This window comes from Globicephala melas, unplaced genomic scaffold, assembly GCF_963455315.2.
Source record: "Globicephala melas unplaced genomic scaffold, mGloMel1.2 SCAFFOLD_80, whole genome shotgun sequence".
Classification (NCBI taxonomy): domain Eukaryota; kingdom Metazoa; phylum Chordata; class Mammalia; order Artiodactyla; family Delphinidae; genus Globicephala; species Globicephala melas.
In genome coordinates this window covers 88,796-101,480 of record NW_027207256.1, presented here as the reverse complement: position 1 = coordinate 101,480, position 12,685 = coordinate 88,796, and positions in this window count along the sequence as shown.

The window sequence follows — 12,685 nt, the reverse complement described above, 5'->3', positions numbered from 1 at the left end:
TCCCCGAAGCCTGACCCTCACCCGTCCCCTAATCCTAACCCGTACGCTGACGCTAACCCGCGGCCTCACACGTACGCTCCCCCTAAAGCGTTGTCGTACCCTCACCTGGACCCTAAATCGTCCCCGTCCCCTAACCCTAACCCTACCCCGAACCCTAACCCTAACCCTTCCCCGAAGCCTGACCCTCACCCGTCCCCTAATCCTAGCCCGTACGCTGAGACTAATCCGCGCCCTCAAACGTACGTGCCCCCTAAAGCGTTGTCGTACCCTCACCTGGACCCTAAACCGTCCCCGTCACCTAACCCTAACCCTAGCCCGAACCCTAACCCTAACCCTTCCCCGAAGCCTGACCCTCACCCGTCCCCTAATCCTAACCCGTACGCTGACACTAACCCGCTCCCTCACACGTACGCTCCCCCAAAGCGCTGTCGTACCCTCACCTGGACCCTAAACCGTCCCCGTACCCTAACCCTAACCCTAGCCCGAACCCTAACCCTAACCCTTCCCCGAAGCCTGACCCTCACCCGTCCCCTAATCCTAACCCGTACGCTGACACTAACCCGCGCCCTCACACGTACGCTCCCCCTAAAGCGTTGTCGTACCCTCACCTGGACCCTAAACCGTCCCCGTCCCCTAACCCTAACCCTAGCCCGAACCCTAACCCTAACCCTTCCCCGAAGCCTGACCCTCACCCGTCCCCTAATCCTAACCCGTACGCTGACACTAACCCGCGCCCTCACACGTACGCTTCCCCTAAAGCGTTGTCATACCCTCACCTGGACCCTATACCGTCCCCGTCCCCTAACCCTAACCCTAGCCCGAACCCTAACCCTAACACATCCCCGAAGCCTGACCCTCACCCGTTCCCTAATCCTAATCCGTACGCTGACGCTAACCTGCGCCCTGACACGTACGCTCCCACTAAAGCGTTGTCGTACCCTCACCTGGACCCTAAACCATCCCCGTCCCCTAAACCTAACCCTAGCCCGAACCCTAACCCTAACCCTTCCCCGAAGCCTGACCCTCACCTGTCCCCTAATCCTAACCCGTACGCTGACACTAACCCGCGCCCTCACACGTACGCTCCCCCTAAAGCGTTGTCGTACACTCACCTGGACCCTAAACCGTCCCCGTCCCCTAACCCTAACCCTAGCCCGCACCCTAACCCTAACCCTTCCCCGAAGCCTGACCCTCACCCGTCCCCTAATCCTAACCCGTACGCTGACACTAACCCGCGCCCTCACACGTACCCTCCCCCTAAAGCATTGTCGTACCCTCACCTGGACCCTAAACCGTCCCCGTCCCCTAACCCTAACCCTAGCCCGAACCCTAACCCTAACCCTTCCCCGAAGCCTGACCCTCACCCGTCCCCTAATCCTAACCCGTACGCAGACACTAACCCGCGCCCTCACACGTACGCTCCCCCTAAAGCGTTGTCGTACCCTCACCTGGACCCTAAACCGTCCCCGTCCCCTAACCCTAACACTAGCCCGCACCCTAACTCTAACCCTTCCCCGAAGCCTGACCCTCACCCGTCCCCTAATCCTAACCCGTACGCTGACGCTAACCCGCGGCCTCACACGTACGCTCCCCCTAAAGCGTTGTCGTACCCTCACCTGGACCCTAAACCGTCCCCGTCCCCTACCCCTAACCCTAGCCCGAACCCTAACCCTAACCCTTCCACGAAGCCTGACCCTCACCCGTCCCCTAATCCTAACCCGTACGCTGACACTAACCCGCGCCCTCACACGTACGCTCCCCCTAAAGCGTTGTCGTACACTCACCTGGACACTACACCGTCCCCGTCCCCTAACCCTAACCCTAGCCCGAACCCTAACCCTAACCCTTCCCCGAAGCCTGACCCTCACCCGTCCCCTAATCCTAACCCGTACGCTGACGCTAACCCGCGGCCTCACACGTACGCTCCCCCTAAAGCGTTGTCGTACCCTCACCTGGACCCTAAATCGTCCCCGTCCCCTAACCCTAACCCTACCCCGAACCCTAACCCTAACCCTTCCCCGAAGCCTGACCCTCACCCGTCCCCTAATCCTAGCCCGTACGCTGAGACTAATCCGCGCCCTCAAACGTACGTGCCCCCTAAAGCGTTGTCGTACCCTCACCTGGACCCTAAACCGTCCCCGTCACCTAACCCTAACCCTAGCCCGAACCCTAACCCTAACCCTTCCCCGAAGCCTGACCCTCACCCGTCCCCTAATCCTAACCCGTACGCTGACACTAACCCGCTCCCTCACACGTACGCTCCCCCAAAGCGCTGTCGTACCCTCACCTGGACCCTAAACCGTCCCCGTACCCTAACCCTAACCCTAGCCCGAACCCTAACCCTAACCCTTCCCCGAAGCCTGACCCTCACCCGTCCCCTAATCCTAACCCGTACGCTGACACTAACCCGCGCCCTCACACGTACGCTCCCCCTAAAGCGTTGTCGTACCCTCACCTGGACCCTAAACCGTCCCCGTCCCCTAACCCTAACCCTAGCCCGAACCCTAACCCTAACCCTTCCCCGAAGCCTGACCCTCACCCGTCCCCTAATCCTAACCCGTACGCTGACACTAACCCGCGCCCTCACACGTACGCTTCCCCTAAAGCGTTGTCATACCCTCACCTGGACCCTATACCGTCCCCGTCCCCTAACCCTAACCCTAGCCCGAACCCTAACCCTAACACATCCCCGAAGCCTGACCCTCACCCGTTCCCTAATCCTAATCCGTACGCTGACGCTAACCTGCGCCCTGACACGTACGCTCCCACTAAAGCGTTGTCGTACCCTCACCTGGACCCTAAACCATCCCCGTCCCCTAAACCTAACCCTAGCCCGAACCCTAACCCTAACCCTTCCCCGAAGCCTGACCCTCACCTGTCCCCTAATCCTAACCCGTACGCTGACACTAACCCGCGCCCTCACACGTACGCTCCCCCTAAAGCGTTGTCGTACACTCACCTGGACCCTAAACCGTCCCCGTCCCCTAACCCTAACCCTAGCCCGCACCCTAACCCTAACCCTTCCCCGAAGCCTGACCCTCACCCGTCCCCTAATCCTAACCCGTACGCTGACACTAACCCGCGCCCTCACACGTACCCTCCCCCTAAAGCATTGTCGTACCCTCACCTGGACCCTAAACCGTCCCCGTCCCCTAACCCTAACCCTAGCCCGAACCCTAACCCTAACCCTTCCCCGAAGCCTGACCCTCACCCGTCCCCTAATCCTAACCCGTACGCAGACACTAACCCGCGCCCTCACACGTACGCTCCCCCTAAAGCGTTGTCGTACCCTCACCTGGACCCTAAATCGTCCCCGTCCCCTAACCCTAACCCTACCCCGAACCCTAACCCTAACCCTTCCCCGAAGCCTGACCCTCACCCGTCCCCTAATCCTAGCCCGTACGCTGAGACTAATCCGTGCCCTCAAACGTACGTGCCCCCTAAAGCGTTGTCGTACCATCACCTGGACCCTAAACCGTCCCCGTCACCTAACCCTAACCCTAGCCCGAACCCTAACCCTAACCCTTCCCCGAAGCCTGACCCTCACCCGTCCCCTAATCCTAACCCGTACGCTGACACTAACCCGCGCCCTCACACGTAGGCTCCCCCAAAGCGCTGTCGTACCCTCACCTGGACCCGAAACCGTCCCCGTCCCCAACCCTAACCCTAGCCCGAACCCTAGCCCTAACCCTTCCCCGAAGCCTGACCCTCACCCGTCCCCTAATCCTAACCCGTACGCTGACACTAACCCGCGCCCTCACACGTACGCTCCCCCTAAAGCGTTGTCGTACCCTCACCTGGACCCTAAACCGTCCCCGTCCCCTAACCCTAACCCTAGCCCGAACCCTAACCCTAACCATTCCCCGAAGCCTGACCCTCACCCGTCCCCTAATCCTAACCCGTACGCTGACACTAACCCGCGCCCTCACACGTACGCTCCCCCTAAAGCGTTGTCGTACCCTCACCTGGACCCTAAACCGTCCCCGTCCCCTAACCCTAACCCTAGCCCGAACCCTAACCCTAACACTTCCCCGAAGCCTGACCCTCACCCGTTCCCTAATCCTAATCCGTACGCTGACGCTAACCCGCGCCCTGACACGTACGCTCCCACTAAAGCGTTGTCGTACCCTCACCTGGACCCTAAACCATCCCCGTCCCCTAACCCTAACCCTAGCCCGAACCCTAACCCTAACCCTTCCCCGAAGCCTGACCCTCACCCGTCCCCTAATCCTAACCCGTACGCTGACACTAACCCGCGCCCTCACACGTACGCTCCCCCTAAAGCGTTGTCGTACACTCACCTGGACCCTAAACCGTCCCCGTCCCCTAACCCTAACCCTAGCCCGAAACCTAACCCTAACCCTTCCCCGAAGCCTGACCCTCACCCGTCCCCTAATCCTAACCCGTACACTGACACTAACCCACGCCCTCACACGTACGCTCCCCCTAAAGCGTTGTCGTACCCTCACCTGGACCCTAAACCGTCCCCATCCCCTAACCCTAACCCTAGCCCGAACCCTAACCCTAACCCTTCCCCGAAGCCTGACCCTCACCCGTCCCCTAATCCTAACCCGTACGCAGACACTAACCCGCGCCCTCACACGTACGCTCCCCCTAAAGCGTTGTCGTACCCTCACCTGGACCCTAAACCGTCCCCGTCCCCTAACCCTAACCCTAGCCCGCACCCTAACTCTAACCCTTCCCCGAAGCCTGACCCTCACCCGTCCCCTAATCCTAACCCGTACGCTGACGCTAACCCACGGCCTCACACGTACGCTCCCCCTAAAGCGTTGTCGTACCCTCACCTGGACCCTAAATCGTCCCCGTCCCCTAACCTTAACCCTAGCCCGAACCCTAACCCTAACCCTTCCCCGAAGCCTGACCCTCACCTGTCCCCTAATCCTAACCCGTACGCTGACGCTAACCCGCGCCCTCACACGTTCGCTCCCCCTAAAGCGTTGTCGTACCCTCACCTGGACCCTAAACCGTCCCCGTCCCCTACCCCTAACCCTAGCCCGAACCCTAACCCTAACCCTTCCCCGAAGCCTGACCCTCACCCGTCCCCTAATCCTAACCCGTACGCAGACACTAACCCGCGCCCTCACACGTACGCTCCCCCTAAAGCGTTGTCGTACCCTCACCTGGACACTACACCGTCCCCGTCCCCTAACCCTAACCCTAGCCCGAACCCTAACCCTAACCCTTCCCCGAAGCCTGACCCTCACCCGTCCCCTAATCCTAACCCGTACGCTGACACTAACCCGCGCCCTCACACGTACGCTTCCCCTAAAGCGTTGTCATACCCTCACCTGGACCCTATACCGTCCCCGTCCCCTAACCCTAACCCTAGCCCGAACCCTAACCCTAACACATCCCCGAAGCCTGACCCTCACCCGTTCCCTAATCCTAATCCGTACGCTGACGCTAACCTGCGCCCTGACACGTACGCTCCCACTAAAGCGTTGTCGTACCCTCACCTGGACCCTAAACCATCCCCGTCCCCTAAACCTAACCCTAGCCCGAACCCTAACCCTAACCCTTCCCCGAAGCCTGACCCTCACCTGTCCCCTAATCCTAACCCGTACGCTGACACTAACCCGCGCCCTCACACGTACGCTCCCCCTAAAGCGTTGTCGTACACTCACCTGGACCCTAAACCGTCCCCGTCCCCTAACCCTAACCCTAGCCCGCACCCTAACCCTAACCCTTCCCCGAAGCCTGACCCTCACCCGTCCCCTAATCCTAACCCGTACGCTGACACTAACCCGCGCCCTCACACGTACCCTCCCCCTAAAGCATTGTCGTACCCTCACCTGGACCCTAAACCGTCCCCGTCCCCTAACCCTAACCCTAGCCCGAACCCTAACCCTAACCCTTCCCCGAAGCCTGACCCTCACCCGTCCCCTAATCCTAACCCGTACGCAGACACTAACCCGCGCCCTCACACGTACGCTCCCCCTAAAGCGTTGTCGTACCCTCACCTGGACCCTAAATCGTCCCCGTCCCCTAACCCTAACCCTACCCCGAACCCTAACCCTAACCCTTCCCCGAAGCCTGACCCTCACCCGTCCCCTAATCCTAGCCCGTACGCTGAGACTAATCCGTGCCCTCAAACGTACGTGCCCCCTAAAGCGTTGTCGTACCATCACCTGGACCCTAAACCGTCCCCGTCACCTAACCCTAACCCTAGCCCGAACCCTAACCCTAACCCTTCCCCGAAGCCTGACCCTCACCCGTCCCCTAATCCTAACCCGTACGCTGACACTAACCCGCGCCCTCACACGTAGGCTCCCCCAAAGCGCTGTCGTACCCTCACCTGGACCCGAAACCGTCCCCGTCCCCAACCCTAACCCTAGCCCGAACCCTAGCCCTAACCCTTCCCCGAAGCCTGACCCTCACCCGTCCCCTAATCCTAACCCGTACGCTGACACTAACCCGCGCCCTCACACGTACGCTCCCCCTAAAGCGTTGTCGTACCCTCACCTGGACCCTAAACCGTCCCCGTCCCCTAACCCTAACCCTAGCCCGAACCCTAACCCTAACCATTCCCCGAAGCCTGACCCTCACCCGTCCCCTAATCCTAACCCGTACGCTGACACTAACCCGCGCCCTCACACGTACGCTCCCCCTAAAGCGTTGTCGTACCCTCACCTGGACCCTAAACCGTCCCCGTCCCCTAACCCTAACCCTAGCCCGAACCCTAACCCTAACACTTCCCCGAAGCCTGACCCTCACCCGTTCCCTAATCCTAATCCGTACGCTGACGCTAACCCGCGCCCTGACACGTACGCTCCCACTAAAGCGTTGTCGTACCCTCACCTGGACCCTAAACCATCCCCGTCCCCTAACCCTAACCCTAGCCCGAACCCTAACCCTAACCCTTCCCCGAAGCCTGACCCTCACCCGTCCCCTAATCCTAACCCGTACGCTGACACTAACCCGCGCCCTCACACGTACGCTCCCCCTAAAGCGTTGTCGTACACTCACCTGGACCCTAAACCGTCCCCGTCCCCTAACCCTAACCCTAGCCCGAAACCTAACCCTAACCCTTCCCCGAAGCCTGACCCTCACCCGTCCCCTAATCCTAACCCGTACACTGACACTAACCCACGCCCTCACACGTACGCTCCCCCTAAAGCGTTGTCGTACCCTCACCTGGACCCTAAACCGTCCCCATCCCCTAACCCTAACCCTAGCCCGAACCCTAACCCTAACCCTTCCCCGAAGCCTGACCCTCACCCGTCCCCTAATCCTAACCCGTACGCAGACACTAACCCGCGCCCTCACACGTACGCTCCCCCTAAAGCGTTGTCGTACCCTCACCTGGACCCTAAACCGTCCCCGTCCCCTAACCCTAACCCTAGCCCGCACCCTAACTCTAACCCTTCCCCGAAGCCTGACCCTCACCCGTCCCCTAATCCTAACCCGTACGCTGACGCTAACCCACGGCCTCACACGTACGCTCCCCCTAAAGCGTTGTCGTACCCTCACCTGGACCCTAAATCGTCCCCGTCCCCTAACCTTAACCCTAGCCCGAACCCTAACCCTAACCCTTCCCCGAAGCCTGACCCTCACCTGTCCCCTAATCCTAACCCGTACGCTGACGCTAACCCGCGCCCTCACACGTTCGCTCCCCCTAAAGCGTTGTCGTACCCTCACCTGGACCCTAAACCGTCCCCGTCCCCTACCCCTAACCCTAGCCCGAACCCTAACCCTAACCCTTCCCCGAAGCCTGACCCTCACCCGTCCCCTAATCCTAACCCGTACGCAGACACTAACCCGCGCCCTCACACGTACGCTCCCCCTAAAGCGTTGTCGTACCCTCACCTGGACACTACACCGTCCCCGTCCCCTAACCCTAACCCTAGCCCGAACCCTAACCCTAACCCTTCCCCGAAGCCTGACACTCACCCGTCCCCTAATCCTAACCCGTACGCTGACGCTAACCCGCGGCCTCACACGTACGCTCCCCCTAAAGCGTTGTCGTACCCTCACCTGGACCCTAAATCGTCCCCGTCCCCTAACCCTAACCCTACCCCGAACCCTAACCCTAACCCTTCCCCGAAGCCTGACCCTCACCCGTCCCCTAATCCTAGCCCGTACGCTGAGACTAATCCGCGCCCTCAAACGTACGTGCCCCCTAAAGCGTTGTCGTACCCTCACCTGAACCCTAAACCGTCCCCGTCACCTAACCCTAACCCTAGCCCGAACCCTAACCCTAACCCTTCCCCGAAGCCTGACCCTCACCCGTCCCCTAATCCTAACCCGTACGCTGACACTAACCCGCGCCCTCACACGTACGCTCCCCCAAAGCGCTGTCGTACCCTCACCTGGACCCTAAACCGTCCCCGTCCCCTAACCCTAACCCTAGCCCGAACCCTAACCCTAACCCTTCCCCGAAGCCTGACCCTCACCCGTCCCCTAATCCTAACCCGTACGCTGACACTAACCCGCGCCCTCACACGTACGCTCCCCCTAAAGCGTTGTCGTACCCTCACCTGGACCCTAAACCGTCCCCGTCCCCTAACCCTAACCCTAGCCCGAACCCTAACCCTAACCCTTCCCCGAAGCCTGACCCTCACCCATCCCCTAATCCTAACCCGTACGCTGACACTAACCCGCGCCCTCACACGTACGCTCCCCCTAAAGCGTTGTCGTACCCTCACCTGGACCCTAAACTGTCCCCGTCCCCTAACCCTAACCCTAGCCCGAACCCTAACCCTAACACTTCCCCGAAGCCTGACCCTCACCCGTTCCCTAATCCTAATCCGTACGCTGACGCTAACCCGCGCCCTGACACGTACGCTCCCACTAAAGCGTTGTCGTACCCTCACCTGGACCCTAAACCATCCCCGTCCCCTAACCCTAACCCTAGCCCGAACCCTAACCCTAACCCTTCCCCGAAGCCTGACCCTCACCCGTCCCCTAATCCTAACCCGTACGCTGACACTAACCCGCGCCCTCACACGTACGCTCCCCCTAAAGCGTTGTCGTACCCTCACCTGGACCCGAAACCGTCCCCGTCCCCTAACCCTAACGCTAGCCCGAACCCTAACCCTAACCCTTCCCCGAAGCCTGACCCTCACCCGTCCCCTAATCCTAACCCGTACACTGACACTAACCCACGCCCACACACGTACGCTCCCCCTAAAGCGTTGTCGTACCCTCACCTGGACCCTAAACCGTCCCCATCCCCTAACCCTAACCCTAGCCCGAACCCTAACCCTAACCCTTCCCCGAAGCCTGACCCTCACCCGTCCCCTAATCCTAACCCGTACGCAGACACTAACCCGCGCCCTCACACGTACGCTCCCCCTAAAGCGTTGTCGTACCCTCACCTGGACCCTAAACCGTCCCCGTCCCCTAACACTAACCCTAGCCCGCACCCTAACTCTAACACTTCCCCGAAGCCTGACCCTCACCCGTCCCCTAATCCTAACCCGTACGCTGACGCTAACCCGCGGCCTCACACGTACGCTCCCCCTAAAGCGTTGTCGTACCCTCACCTGGACCCTAAATCGTCCCCGTCCCCGAACCTTAACCCTAGCCCGAACCCTAACCCTAACACTTCCCCGAAGCCTGACCCTCACCCGTCCCCTAATCCTAACCCGTACGCTGACGCTAACCCACGGCCTCACACGTACGCGCCCCCTAAAGCGTTGTCGTACCCTCACCTGGACCCTAAATCGTCCCCGTCCCCTAACCTTAACCCTAGCCCGAACCCTAACCCTAACCCTTCAACGAAGCCTGACCCTCACCCGTCCCCTAATCCTAGCCCGTACGCTGAGACTAATTCGCGCACTCAAACGTACGCGCCCCCTAAAGCGTTGTCGTACCCTCACCTGGACCCTAAACCGTCCCCGTCCCCTAACCCTAACCCTAGCTCGAACCCTAACCCTAACCCTTCCCCGAAGCCTGACCCTCACCCAACCCCTAATCCTAACCCGTACGCTGACGCTAACCCGCGCCCTCACACGTACGCTCCCCCTAAAGCGTTGTCGTACCCTCACCTGGACCCTAAACCGTCCCCGTCCCCTACCCCTAACCCTAGCCCGAACCCTAACCCTAACCCTTCCCCGAAGCCTGACCCTCACCCGTCCCCTAATCCTAACCCGTACGCTGACACTAACCCGCGCCCTCACACGTACGCTCCCCCTAAAGCGTTGTCGTACCCTCACCTGGACACTACACCGTCCCCGTCCCCTAACCCTAACCCTAGCCCGAACCCTAACCCTAACCCTTCCCCGAAGCCTGACCCTCACCCGTCCCCTAATCCTAACCCGTACGCTGACACTAACCCGCGCCCTCACACGTACGCTCCCCCAAAGCGCTGTCGTACCCTCACCTGGACCCTAAACCGTCCCCGTCCCCTAAACCTAACCCTAGCCCGAACCCTAACCCTAACCCTTCCCCGAAGCCTGACCCTCACCCGTCCCCTAATCCTAACCCGTACGCTGACGCTAACCCGCGGCCTCACACGTACGCTCCCCCTAAAGCGTTGTCGTACCCTCACCTGGACCCTAAATCGTCCCCGTCCCCTAACACTAACCCTACCCCGAACCCTAACCCTAACCCTTCCCCGAAGCCTGACCCTCACCCGTCCCCTAATCCTAGCCCGTACGCTGAGACTAATCCGCGCCCTCAAACGTACGTGCCCCCTAAAGCGTTGTCGTACCCTCACCTGGACCCTAAACCATCCCCGTCCCCTAACCCTAACCCTAGCCCGAACCCTAACCCTAACCCTTCCCCGAAGCCTGACCCTCACCCGTCCCCTAATCCTAACCCCTACGCTGACACTAACCCGCGCCCTCACACGTACGCTCCCCCTAAAGCGTTGTCGTACACTCACCTGGACCCTAAACCGTCCCCGTCCCCTAACCCTAACCCTAGCCCGCACCCTAACCCTAACCCTTCCCCGAAGCCTGACCCTCACCCGTCCCCTAATCCTAACCCGTACGCTGACACTAACCCGCGCCCTCACACGTACGCTCCCCCTAAAGCATTGTCGTACCCTCACCTGGACCCTAAACCGTCCCCGTCCCCTAACCCTAACCCTAGCCCGAACCCTAACCCTAACACTTCCCCGAAGCCTGACCCTCACCCGTCCCCTAATCCTAACCCGTACGCTGACACTAACCCGCGCCCTCACACGTACGCTCCCCCTAAAGCGTTGTCGTACCCTCACCTGGACCCTAAACCGTCCCCGTCCCCTAACCCTAACCCTAGCCCGAACCCTAACCCTAACGCTTCCCCGAAGCCTGACCCTCACCCGTCCCCTAATCCTAACCCGTACACTGACACTAACCCACGCCATCACACGTACGCTCCCCCTAAAGCGTTGTCGTACCCTCACCTGGACCCTAAACCGTCCCCGTCCCCTAACCCTAACCCTAGCCCGAACCCTAACCCTAACCCTTCCCCGAAGCCTGACCCTCACCCGTCCCCTAATCCTAACCCGTACGCAGACACTAACCCGCGCCCTCACACGTACGCTCCCCCTAAAGCGTTGTCGTACCCTCACCTGGACCCTAAACCGTCCCCGTCCCCTAACCCTAACCCTAGCCCGCACCCTAACTCTAACCCTTCCCCGAAGCCTGACCCTCACCCGTCCCCTAATCCTAACCCGTACGCTGACGCTAACCCGCGGCCTCACACGTACGCTCCCCCTAAAGCGTTGTCGTACCCTCACCTGGACCCTAAATCGTCCCCGTCCCCTAACCTTAACCCTAGCCCGAACCCTAACCCTAACCCTTCCCCGAAGCCTGACCCTCACCCGTCCCCTAATCCTAGCCCGTACGCTGAGACTAATCCGCGCCCTCACACGTACGCTCCCCCTAAAGCGTTGTCGTACCCTCACCTGGACACTACACCGTCCCCGTCCCCTAACCCTAACCCTAGCCCGAACCCTAACCCTAACCCTTCCCCGAAGCCTGACCCTCACCCGTCCCCTAATCCTAACCCGTACGCTGACGCTAACCCGCGGCCTCACACGTACGCTCCCCCTAAAGCGTTGTCGTACCCTCAACTGGACCCTAAATCGTCCCCGTCCCCTAACCTTAACCCTAGCCCGAACCCTAACCCTAACCCTTCCCCGAAGCCTGACCCTCACCCGTCCCCTAATCCTAACCCGTACGCAGACACTAACCCGCGCCCTCACACGTACGCTCCCCCTAAAGCGTTGTCGTACCCTCACCTGGACCCTAAACCGTCCCCGTCCCCTAACCCTAACCCTAGCCCGAACCCTAACCCTAACCCTTCCCCGAAGCCTGACCCTCACCCGTCCCCTAATCCTAACCCGTACGCTGACACTAACCCGCGCCCTCACACGTACGCTCCCCCTAAAGCGTTGTCGTACCCTCACCTGGACCCGAAACCGTCCCCGTCCCCTAACCCTAACCCTAGCCCGAACCCTAACCCTAACGCTTCCCCGAAGCCTGACCCTAACCCGTCCCCTAATCCTAACCCGTACACTGACACTAACCCACGCCATCACACGTACGCTCCCCCTAAAGCGTTGTCGTACCCTCACCTGGACCCTAAATCGTCCCCGTCCCCTAACCTTAACCCTAGCCCGAACCCTAACCCTAACCCTTCCCCGAAGCCTGACCCTCACCCGTCCCCTAATCCTAACCCGTACGCTGACGCTAACCCGCGGCCTCACACGTACGCTCCCCCTAAAGCGTTG